Genomic DNA, 13,328 nt, shown 5'->3' with positions numbered 1-13,328 from the left:
GTCCCCTGCTACTTAAGGTACACGAGAAGATCTTTGTTGCAGATTAGTACAGTCGAGACCTACAAGAATCTTTCCAAAAGATTAAGGATTCTATCTCTATCTCACAGCAAAGGCAAAAGGTTGTTGTGACAAGCACAGAAGAGCCCAAGCCTTTAAATAAAATGGTTGGGTCTTATTAAAATTTTCCAAGGCTCAATTAAGGCACACAACAGGCAAGAATCCTACAGTACACCAAAAGTACTATGCTAAGTTAGCAAAAAGGTACTATGGTCCCTTCCAGATTCTTAGGCCAATCAATGATATGGCCTATCAACTCAAGTTGCCCAGTCATTGGCTCATACACAATGCTTTTCATGTGAGCCTATTAAAGCCTTACAAAGGAGAGCCACCTCAAGAACCTACTATTGAAGAACCACCGGAGATTGAGGACCAAGAAGAGGTGCTGCAGCCCAAGTCCATTCTCCAACATGAATACAAGGTACTAAGAGGCGTTAAGACTATCCGACAATATCTTATTAAGTTTAAGAATTATCCTTTTGAAGATGCTAGATGGATGCAAGGCATACAATTAAAGGATAACCTAAACCTTGTCAATGCTTACAATGCTTCCCTAGAGTAAGAAAATGTACAAATGTTAAAAATGAACAAAGTTTTTGTCTTATAAGACTCTTTTTCTTTATTGTGCACAAAAATGAAGTAGTATGCATTCTTAGATCAAGTTTGCAAAGACGACGTCTCCCAAACACCAAGTAGAGCTTGTCACTCTACTATGGAAGATTGATAAGACTAATGTGCAGACATGCTTGTGACAGCTTAGGCTCTCAAGCGCCAAAAGGACTAGTCGTCCATTCTAAAACGATGTCTTAGGGTAACATAGGGATCCTCTACCTGCTAAGAAAAAGGACAAATGAATATGCTTTATCTTCTCTACCCCATAGTTGAGGACGACTATGATTTCAAGAGAGAGGTCATGTCATAATAATAAATATCTAATTCTCCTAAATGATTTTCTCATGTTAAACTGATCATTTAATATGGGGAAGTGCCAGGGGAGAAAAAGCTAGAATATTGGTTAAGCTAGCAGACCAGCCACAGTAGGGATCGAAAGGAGGGAAAATAGGGATCCAAAAGGGGGGCCATCTGCAAAAGATCAATGTGTACCAGTGGGCTTAAAAGACCCTAAGGTTCAGCCCATTAAGACTTCCGAAATGCTAAGGTTCCAAAATTCAAAGGTTGTGTCCAAAGGTCAAAAGACTAGGGAAATTGGATGCTTTGTGTGTGTCCCAAAAGTCTTCAACCATCCCTACATAGGAGGGGGCGAGCCCTAGAAGTAGGAGATGAGAGAGAAACTCACACACACACACACACACACACACACACACACACAAGCTCCCTTTACACAAAGGGAATGAGGGACACATGTCAGCTCCCTAGCCCAGATGCCCACAAGGTGTACTCAATTCCTATTGGATGGCCTTGGAGGTGAACCAATGAGAATTAAGCCAGAGTAAATCTAGTTTATTTAATTTAAAAACACTTAATAAAATAACCAATAAGAATTAAGCTCTCTAGAAGACTATTGGACAGTCTCCCAAGGGGTCCAATGAGCATTCAACGGCCCAATGGCTTGCCTGATTCCTATTGGCCAAGAGGCAAAGGGGTCCAATGAGAGTTTAGTTGAATTAAGTAATTACCTAAAGCTCTCACAAAAGGGGAAAGGGGGACACATGTCAAAAGGCTATCAATTATGCTGCATAATTTCCATTGGCTAGGCCGTGGGAGGTCCAATAGGACTGTAGCATGAGCAATTAGCAAGGGGGGTCAACCAAGAGAGAGGGGGGGCTGATTTTCTCAAGGAATTATTGACTTACACACTCACACAATCTCATGTGTGAAGCAAATAAGACTCTCTCTCCTTCTCAAGTTTTAATGGAAAGCTTACCACCTACTCCAAGCTTGTGAGAAGGGAGGCCTACACCAACAACTCTTGGCTTTGTGATGCAAATCCAACCAAGAAACAAGCTTCAATGCATGCTCATCTCCTCTACCATGCTATAAGCAAAGCCCTCACAGGCTCTCACTCGCTCTCTCTCATCCTCGGTAACGAAGGAAAGCAAAGCTCGAAGGAGAAGAAGGGAGTCGGCTTGGCGAAGAAGGCGGAGCAAGGGTTGACCAAGGCAAAGCTCTCTCAAACTCTCTATCGTTCCCTCATCCTTGGCTAGCTTTCTCTCACTCTCCAATTGAAGCAAAAGAGAGAGGGTGCTGACAAACAAAGCAAAGTTAAGCTCTCTTTCTCTCGCGCATAAGATAGAGAAGAGGGGAGCAAGGAGTAAACGAGGAAGCTAAAGGCGCTCTTTCTCTGGACTGTGGAGATTAAGCTCAAGGCTTGAAGCCGGTGAAGGGAGAGCTTGGACGACCAAAGCATGAAGAAGAAGAAGAGGGCTTCTCTCGCTCTCTCTCTCTCTCTCTCTCTCTCTCTCTCTCTCTCTCTCTCTCTCTCTCTCTCTCTCTCTCTCTCTCTCTCTCTCTCTCTCTCTCTCTCTCTCTCTCTCTCTCTCTCTCTCTCCCTCCTTGGTTAGCAAAAGAAGAGCAGCAATTAAGGCAAGGCAAAGCACACAAAGCAGGACAATCGAAAATAATTAAAGCATGACGACCGACATAGTAAACTTAAATAAATCTTGCAGAATCTAACGGAACTTGAAGCAGTTAAAGTGGCATAAGAGAATTTTTCATCAGCGACATTAGTCCAAAGGTTGATTTAACATCCTGTTAAGTCTGGTGTCGTTAACGACCTGGTTAATCGTGTAAATGGGAGTTTAAACTCCTAGTTAGCAGATGATCCAAGTGACGGTGCTATTAACAGCCCGTCTTGGCTAAGAATTAAGCTGTACTCAAAGCGTTAATCAATTAATTGATGATTATGACGATTGCCAGAGCTATCAGTGTCTCTTGTTCTCTCTTTCACACCTCCCACAACCAGAGGCTCGGCGCCTGCCCGGCTCACGTTTCGTACACATATCCCCCAACATCTTTGGTGAACCCGACGTGAAAGAAGCTGAGGTGGGAGGTTAAGATAGAGAATTTAGAGCAGATGATGAAGATAATTGCAGAGTTAAGTGCAAATGGTTTTGATGATAAGTCAACAGTTCCATATTTATTGAAGATGCTTCAATTGGTTCAAGGATCTCTGCTTGAAATGGAGACTGCAAAGAAGAAAAATCAAATGGATGCAGTTTTAGATGCAGTATACAACGAGAGATGAGTCTTTGATGGATATGATCCAGAGGGCTACCTTGAGTGCTATGAGCTAGAAACCAAGGTAAGAGGGATACCAGAAGAGTTGATGATCAGATCTTTTGAGATGTTAGTGATTTCAGATTTGAAGGAACAGATTCAAGAGGTTACCAAAGCCTGCAACAATGACTGGGAGTATTTCAAAGAAGCTATTGTACAGGTAAGTTATGAGCAGTATGAAAGCTATCAAGAACAAAGTGCAAGTCTACCGGACTACGCAGATATTCGAGGACAAGTACGATCAAAGTTAGAAGTTGTGATTGATGAGTTTATTGTGCAGGATGCTAGCTTCTTACATGCTACTGATGACGACATAGTTGAAGCTCTGTATAAAGAGCTAGGTTTAGCATATGCTTTACATGAAGTAGAAGTCTTTGAGGGTAAGGCTTTACACCTTCAGGATACACATGGTGAATTTTGCAAAGAACCTATACATGCAGTACATGAGAAAAAGGGATCAGGGAATCAAAACAATGAAGTGGCTAAAGCTCAAGAAGAAATTGTGCAGGTGAATGAGTGCAGCCATATTCAAGTAGACATGCAGGAATATTCGGTTACAACTAATACTTTTGCTACTGACTCAAAATTAGAGCAAAATTTTTCTAGTACAAATTCTACCATAGAGTTGATTGATGATACTAGTATAGATTCTACCATAGAGTTGATGATGATACTGGTATAGAATCTACCATAGAGTTGAATGAGGATACATATGTTATAGGTCAAAGCAGGGATGCTATTGAGAGCAGCAGGAACATGGATTTTAGTATACCATATTTACCAAATTTGGATGTGCCAGATTTTGAGGACTTGGTTAAGCAAGAGTATGTGATTGAAGATCTGCAAAATATTGATTCAGAGGGGATGCGGACTCCTTCATTGACAAGTTGTTGTGAAGCCAAGCTACCAAAGTGGAAAATTAAACTTGAATGTGATGGTGATGAATCAGAGGGTGTGCAGACTCCTTCTTTGACAAGTTTCTGTGACCTAGAGCTACCGATCTTTCAGACTGATCTTGAATTTGCCGATGATTTAGAAGGGGAGAAAACCTCTTCTCTATCAAGAATTTGTGACACGGGGCTCACACTATGGCAAGATGATCATGAACTTGATGATGCTAATTCAGAGGGGGTGCATAGTGAAGTGAAATCTCTTGGTGTTGAATATGATTGGTTTCATTGTACCGATGATACAAACAGGGCAGTAGATGAAATTTTCAATGTGCACGCTAAACTTTGTGCTATAGAAGTGCAAAGATATTTGGATGAGGGTGAAAGACAAACACAGCAGTCTACAGCAGATATGTTTAGTATGCATGTCATATGTGGAAATCTTAATTTACAGCAGCCTGAGATGTGCAAGATGGAGGAACCTTCTGAAGTGGTGGACCTATATCTTATGTGCTTATTGGATGAAGCTTTGGAAGGGTTCTCAAATGCAAATGCTAAGGATACCGATAAATTTAGATTCATACATGAGCAAGTTTGTTCATATGTAGTTGATGATGAACTTATGCAGTTGCTGGATGATGCTTTACTTGATTTTGAGCCTCTACAAGATAGAGATTTTTTTTTTTTTGATGCACCTTGCGAGCCTAATGAAGAGGATTTTACCAGAGACTTGATGTATTCAGATATACATGATTGGGATTCCAATACTAGTGAGAGTGAAGGTGCACTGCCAATGCTTTTACCTGTGATTGATAATCGACAATTGGATGAGCCAGTATGGCAGTATTTAGTGATACCTAATGCTATATGGGATCTGATGTTACCCTATGATGTAGAAGATTTTGAGCTAGCTTTTGACCCAAGAGGTGAGAGATATATGCATGGTCCGAGGCAATTGACTTATATACCATATGATCCAGGCGGTTTGCATGAAGATTTGTGGGCTAATTTATGTTTATGGACTTATATACCATATGATCCAGGCGGTTTGCATGAAGATTTGTGGGCTAATTTATGTTTATGCTATAACGATTGGAAGTTCTTGTATTTTCCCTATGATCCTGGAGGATGGTGCAAATTTTTTAAAGGAATGCTCATAGTGGGGCAAATGATTGGTTTCCCATTTCATCCCGAGGGCTACTAAAGTGCTAGGTGCAGATTTGAAGAGTACCAGCTATCTGATGTAGCAGGTTGCATGGTACAAGGTTTTGTTTTCTAGATTTATGCTGAGTCAGAAGAGTTTTGGTTATGCGTTCAATAAGATTACATGGCTAGCTTCCAATTGACTTCTTTGGACAATTGATAAAGTATCTTCACATCTTTTGAGTTGGTTCTACTACGAGAACTTGAGGTAAAGGACTTCACGGCCATTCCATGTGCAGACAGAGTAAGGCATACTTGAGCTTGATAGGGTTCCCTTAAGAGAGCTTAGTGGTCAAGCCGTGTGCATCATTAACTGGAGCACTTGAGTCTGGCTGAGTTCACTAAACAGGTTATCCATAATCGACTACTTTGGAGATGCGACAGATACAGTTCAAAGATTTCTGATGGGCAGCTACCTAATGATTAAGTTAGCACATTGATGATAGGGTATAAGCCTTATTTCATTTCTCATATCCTTACCAGTTACGTGAGTTTGATGATGGCAAAGAGCTTAAGGTACATGTACCAGATGTAGATTGAATTGCAATTGGCACAGACTAGAGGCTGTGCAGGTTAAGAGGGGGTGGATGTCGTGTAGCTCCGCTCCCATGCTAAGAAAGATATCAAGAAGATGCACATTGAGCCTAGATGAAACTTACTTGACTTTTGAGCAGTGATCAGGGCTTGGTAATAGGACAAGCTTAATGATTAATGTATGCCAGATGCGGCTTAAAAGGTCCAATAGATGCCTTAATGATGCCAAAAATGAGTATGCTTGAATTGATCACAGATGGACTATTATGATCTAGAACTGCAATGCTTGAAGTTCTCTACCGGCCTGTCTTTACGGCTCGTCTATTGGAGCTACGGTGAAGAAGTTATGGCAGTTTGAAGTTTAAGTCGATTGCAGATCCGTACCAAATTGGGCAACTGCAGCTGAGGGGATAGAAATGAAATGAATTCATGAGCCTAAAGTGCTCACTTTTTGGAGCGCGTCTTTTCAGATCAGTGATCGGAGTTACGATTGCCAAGTTATTGGCCGTTAAAGATGCACCGGGGGCTGATTTTGTACTAGTCCGATCGGCTCGATCGGAGTGCTATCTGGGAATTTTTGAGCTTTATCCAGGTTTTGGAATGCATGAGCAGTAATTTCTTTGAGGAGTCCCATGTTCGGAATGTGGTCTCTTGGAATGCATTGACTGCGAGATATACCCAACAAGGCAGGTCCAAGAAGGTAATGGCACTAAGAAGCTGATAAGGGCATCAAATTCACGATGATATTGTTAGTCAATGACTGCTCGAGAAAGACGTGCTACTAGGCAATGCTTGGCCGATGTGTATACTAAATGTGGTGCCCAAAGCAAGGCAATGAAGCCGCCCAGAGTTGTTGTGCTTAGCAAAGCTTTAGTCGATATGTATGCCAAATGTGGTGCCCTTACTATTGGGGTATAAAGCCCAATGTGGTCGCCTAGGTAAGTGGGCGGGCCGCCACTTATGTACACATATTCTTTTGTTGTCAGCTTAAGGTGTCAAGTTTGGTGTTCTCAGAAATTCATTCTGAGGTCATCTCGGCCACCGTTTGGCCTCGACAAAGATCTGCGCATGCCATTTTCGACTACATGGTCTTGGCGGGTGCAGATCCGACTCTGCAAATTTGGGGTTTCAGCCTACGACTGCAAGTGATGAGGATATCTGCACTTCCAAAGTGCTGATTTGTGGCTATCTACACAACGAAGGACGGCTTACAATTCTTGGAGGCGTGTCACATACGACACGGGCACACCTACACACAGACTGTAGGCGATATCCACTAGTTCATCAGGTAGCTTGTGTTTGCTGCTTCATATTCCAGATTTCATCCTGACATTGCAGGTACTTACACATGGGATGTATTTTCAGAGATGATGTATGTCTGTTGAGGGTTTGATGGCTGTGAGTCACGTAGCAAACAATTGCCGCAGCGGTTACAGCATACAGTGGGAAATTTGTGGATGTATGACTTTGTGGGAAGTCTATGTACTGTCAGATTTACTGCAGACTTTGTTGAGGGTCGAGTGAGGTTTTATTGAGCTGGGGGATTCTCGAATGTTGAGATCCTTTTAGTGATACAGGTCTTGGAGCGATCCCTCGACCACCCTTAGATAGGCAGCTAGGATGTATTGACTGTGAGTTAGACAGTTGGAATTGCATCTTTGCTTTACTGCCGTTGAGGCATTGTCGCAGTCTATGCTTACAGGACAGTGACAGAACAGTGAGAGACAATACAGGTGCAAGACAGGTTTACCCACAGCTTACAGTGTTAGAGAGACAGTGGTTTTTTGAACTGTTTTTGGTCTATTTTTTAGTACACCAGAGCCATTTTACAAAGGAGACTCTGCCAAAATTTCTACAGAATCTGAAGCTTTCTTGGTTCATTTGACAGGTTGATATTGGTTCAGAGGTCAGTTTATAGGGGAAACTCTGTCGAATTTTTCCGAGGAAAGTAAACTACTGTGAAGCGTAGCTATGGCTGGATCACAGGACACTGTTCTTTACAATATCAAGAAGCTGGATGGAACCGATTTCCCATTGTGGAAGAAGCAGATTTGGCACGTGTTGGTACAAAAGAAGCAGATAAAACCTATAAAGCTCAAGGGGATAAAACCAGAGATATGGACGAAGATGAATGGAGCGAAATGGATGAATTGGCACTTTCTACCATTATGCTGACTTTGGCAGAAAGCGTTTGCTTCAATGTAGCAGACGAGATGTCAGCTTATCAAGCATGGACAAAGCTGAGTGATCTTTATGAGAAGCAAAGTGTAGCTTCACAGGTATAGTGGCTTAAGAAGCTTGTTGACTTGAAGATGAAAGAAGGGACACCTATGTCCAATCATCTGAATGAATTCAACACCATCTACAGTCAGTTGTCAGCTCAAGGTGTCAAGTTTGATGAACCTGTTAGAACTATGTTCCTGTTGATCACATTGCCCGAAAGTTGGGACACTTTTCGCACAGTTTTGAGTAATACTGCACCTCTAGATGGTTTGACCATACCAGGTGTAGAAGGCAGTCTGCTTACTAAAGAAACCAACAGAAAGACAATGGACAAAGGCAAAGGAATAGCCTTAGTTGTCAGGGGAAGGACCAAAGAAAAGTACAAAGTTGGAAAGAGGGATCAATCTCGTAGCAAGTCCCGCAGTGCTAAAGGCAAGAGTGACATAGAATGCTACCATTGTGGCAAGAAGGGTCACATGAAAAGAGACTGCAGAGAATGGAAAGCAGAAAAAGGCAAAGAGAAAGCTGAAGACCATGGTGAGAAGAACAAGTCTTCAGTGAAGATTCAAGAAATAAATGTGACAAACACTGTTGCAGAGGATGACAGTCTAGTGCCAGGAGACATCTACTTCTTGAAGAATACAATGGACTCAGCTCTTCTTACAGCATCTGATGGAAATTCACTGAGTGACTGGATTATAGACTCAGGGGCATCACTTCATGTGTCTCCAAACAAGGAGTGGTTTACTTCTTATGTGACCACTAAAGATCATGTTTGGCTAGGCAATGGGCAGACATGTGAGATCTTAGGTGTTGGAGATGTTCAATTGAAGTTTCAGAATGGCTCTTCTTTCACGCTGAAGAATGTGAGACATGTTCTTGCAAGTACAAAGAGCTTGATCAGCACAGGTTTACTTGATGATGCTGGCTACGTCACCACTTTTGGACAGAACATGTGGAAGATATCCAAGGGTTCTATGACAGTAGCACATGGAGTAAAGTCTGGAGGACTTTACATGATTTATGTATCAAATGTCTCTAAAAATGTAATCAATGTAACCGAGCAGCCCAACATTTCTTTGTGGCATAGCCGGTTAGGACATATGTCCAAGAAGGGAATGGAAATCTTGTCTCGTTCTGGTTATTTGCTTGGCTTGTCATTTAATGATTTTGAATTATGTGAACATTGTCTGTATGGTAAGCAAACACAGCAGCCACATAAGCATAGAAGCCGTAGAAGAGATACACAGCCGGCACTTGTTCATAGTGATTTGTGTGGACCTATGCCTAACCTATCTCTAGGGGGAGCTTCTTACTTTATGACATTTATAGATGATTACTCGAGGAAAGTATGGGTTTACTTTCTCAAGCACAAGGATGAAGCGTTTAGTGTTTTCAAAACGTTTGTGACACTTGTGGAGAATCAGAGTGGCAAGAAGCTTAAATGCTTACGCACTGACAATGGTGGAGAGTATGTTTCAAAGGCCTTTCAGGACTTTTGTGAGTCAAAAAGTATAAAACATGAACTTATTGCTCCTTACAATCCTCCTCAAAATGGTGTTGCTAAGAGGATGAATAGGACCATACAAGAGAAGGTCAGAAGTATGTTGTCTAATGCACAACTGCCAAATGGGTTTTGGGCTGAAGCTGTATCAACAGCTGTTCATCTTATAAATAGATCTCCTAGCAAGGTTTTGCAGAAGGATTCAGTGGCAGAGATGGTATGGTCATGTAAAATGCCCTCATACAAGCATCTTAGAGTCTTTGGCTGTGAGGCATATACTCATGTTCCAAAGGAATTTATGAACAAACTTGAGCCAAAGAGTAGAAAGTGCATCTTTCTAAGCTATGGTAATTCTGGCGAGATGGGGTACAGACTTTGGGATCCCGAATCCAAAAAGGTTATCCGCAGCAATGATGTTCACTTTAATGAATCCAAATATCATTCTAAACCAGAGAGGGTTGAGGAGATTAGAAGAGTTGTCTTCCAAGAAGATGGACCTGCACGTGCAAGACAAAATGTCAGGGCTCAAGAGGAGCAAGGACAGGATAGAGTGGAACCACACGTTGTGGCTAAGCCTGAGCCACCTATTTTGCGTAGATCTTGACGTATCACGCGACCTCCTGATAGGTTTGTTCCATCTATGAACTATGTGATGTTGACAGATTGCAATGAGCCTTCATGTTACAAGGAAGCAGTGCAAATGAAGGACTCCGGGAATTGGCAATTGGTCATACAGTCAAAGATGACAGCTCTGCATAAAAACCAGACATGGAAGCTAGTTAAATTACCGCAGGGCAAAAAGGCTCTACCTTGTAAATGGGTTTACAGGTATAAGATCACCGCTCATGATAGTCAGCCAAAGTACAAATCAAGGCTTGTTGCCAAGGGCTTTAATCAAGAACAAGGCATTGACTTTGATGAAGTCTTTTCTCCGGTGGTCAAGATGACTACATTGAGAAGCTTTCTTGCATTGGTTGCCATATTAGATTTGGTGTTGCACCAAATGGATGTCAAGACAGCGTTCTCGCATGGTGATTTAGATGTCGAAATTTACATGCAGCAGCCAGAAGGGTTTGTTGAGAAAGGCAAGGAAGATTTGGTATGCCAGTTGTTAAAGAGTCTTTATGGCTTAAAACAATCACCGAGGGCATGGTACCATAAGTTCCACAAGTTTATGCTTTCTCAAGGCTACAAACGTAGTGAGTTCGATCACTGTCTATATACAAAGAAGGCTAAGGATGGCAGTTGGCTGATCCTTATTTTGTATGTGGATGACATGTTGATTGTTGGCAAGCACTTGGAAGAAATTTAAGCTTTGAAGTCAAAGATGACAAAATCGTTTGACATGAAAGACATGGGTGAGGCAAGTCATATACTTGGTATGCGCATTGAGAGAGAGAGATCAAAGAAGTTGATTTGGTTATCTCAAACAGAGTATATTGACAAGGTTCTGCACTGTTTCAATATGGAGAAGGGAAAGGCATTGAGTGTTCCATTGCCACCATATGTGAAACTTAGCAAACAAGATTTTCCTCTGTCTGAGGAAGAACAGGCTGAAATGGATAAGATTCCATATGCGTCTGCAGTGGGTAGTTTGATGTATGCAAGGATTGCTACTCGCCTAGACATTGCATTTGCAGTGGGAGTAGTAAGTTGATACATGTCAAACCCAGGCAAGAAACATTGGGAGGCAGTGAAAGGAATATTGAGATACCTGAAAGCTACAAACAGTATGCGTATATGCTATGGGAGTCAGGAGCTAAGTGTAAAGGGTTTTACAGACTCAGATTATGCAGGTGACATAGACAACCGAAGGTCTACGTCAGGGTATGTCTTTACATTGGCTGGTGGAGCAGTATCACGGTGTTCTAGATTACAAGATTGTGTTACTCAGTCTACTACAGAGGTTGAATATGTTGCAGCATCAGAGGCATGCAAAGAATCAATTTGGCTTAATCGACTAGTAACAGATTTGGGAATCAAGGAAGAGATGCATGTGTTATATTGTGATAGTCAAAGTGCTATACAATTGGCTCGCAATCCAGTTTATCACTCAAAGACAAAGCATGTGGATGTGAAGTATCATTTCATCAGGGAAATGCTCGAGGATAAGCAACTTCAGCTTGTCAAAGTTCACACCACAGAAAATCCTGCTGATCTACTTACAAAAGGACTTCCCTCAGAGAGCTTTGTGCATTTTCGCAAGGAGTTAGGTGTAGGGTAGTACATCTCTTGTATATTAGCTTGTATAGTAGCTTCTCTCACACTTAAAGTACCACATTGGACTTTAAGTGGGAGGTTGTTGGGGTATAAAGCCCAATGTGGTCGCCCAGGTAAGTGGGCGGGCCGCCAGGTATGTACACATATTCTTTTGTAAAAACCTAATAAGAACTCACTATGCTCTACACATTATAGTAGAGCGGGTTCACCATATCGTCGTGCTCTTCTTCTCGCACTCTCTCTCGCGTCACACTTCCGCTCGTACTCCTTCACTTACAAAGCTCCACTATGGCCCACTTAATGAATAAGTGAGTGCGAAATCAAGGAGGGAAGGGGGAGCCTAAGCATGGCGGCAACGAGCAGTCAAGCTACGCAAGGAGGAGAAGAAATTCCCAGCTTGCACAGGGCTCCAAAGTGAGCGAGCATCAAACAAAAGTGGCTCAATAGCCCATTGCAAAGATTTTTGGCATTGTCTCCACCGCAAACAGCGCTGGTCAACCCCAGTCTTGCCACATCATCGATGCCGTTCCCACAACGACGGCACCGTCATTGCATTAAAAAAATAAGGGCTATTAATAGGGGAGCGGGAACGAGGAAAAGGACGAACGAGATGAAGGGAGGTTTTAGGGCATGCAATAAAGAAGGGAGCTCGTAGGAAAGCAAAGCCCTCACAGGCGCTCACTCGCTCTCTCTCATCCTCGGTAACGAAGGAAAGCAAAGCTCGAAGGAGAAGAAGGGAGTCGGCTTGGCGAAGAAGGCGGAGCAAGGGTTGACCAAGGCAAAGCTCTCTCAAACTCTCTATTGTTCTCTCATCCTTGGCTATCTTTCTCTCACTCTCCAATTGAAGAAAAAGAGAGATGGTGCTGACAAACAAAGCAAAGTTAAGCTCTCTTTCTCTCACACATAAGATAGAGAAGAGGGGAGCAAGGAGTAAACGAGGAAGCTAAAGGCGCTCTTTCTCTGGACTGTGGAGATTAAGCTCAAGGCTTGAAGCCGGTGAAGGGAGAGCTTGGACGACCAAAGCATGAAGAAGAAGAAGAGGGCTTCTCTTGCTCTCTCTCTCTCTCTCTCTCTCTCTCTCTCTCTCTCTCCTCGGTTAGCAAAAGAAGAGCAGCAATTAAGGCAAGGCAAAGCACACAAAGCAGGACAATTGAAAATAATTGAAGCATGACGACTGACATAGTAAACTTAAATAAATCTTGCAGAATCTAACGGAACTTGAAGCAGTTAAAGTGGCACAAGAGAATTTTCATCACCGACATTAGTCCGAAGTTTGATTTAACATTCTGTTAAGTCCGGTGTCGTAAACGACCCGATTAATCCTATAAATGGGAGCTTAAACTCTTAGTTAGCAGACGATCCAAGTGACGATGCTGTTAATAGCCCATCTTGGCTAATAGTTAAGTTGTACTCAAAGCATTAATCAATTAATTGATGATTATGGCGATTGCCAGAGCTGT

This window comes from Adiantum capillus-veneris, chromosome 12 (assembly GCF_014529385.1).
Source record: "Adiantum capillus-veneris isolate H3 chromosome 12, ASM1452938v2, whole genome shotgun sequence".
Taxonomy (NCBI): Eukaryota; Viridiplantae; Streptophyta; class Polypodiopsida; order Polypodiales; family Pteridaceae; genus Adiantum; species Adiantum capillus-veneris.
Note: the sequence above shows the minus strand (reverse complement) of the source record.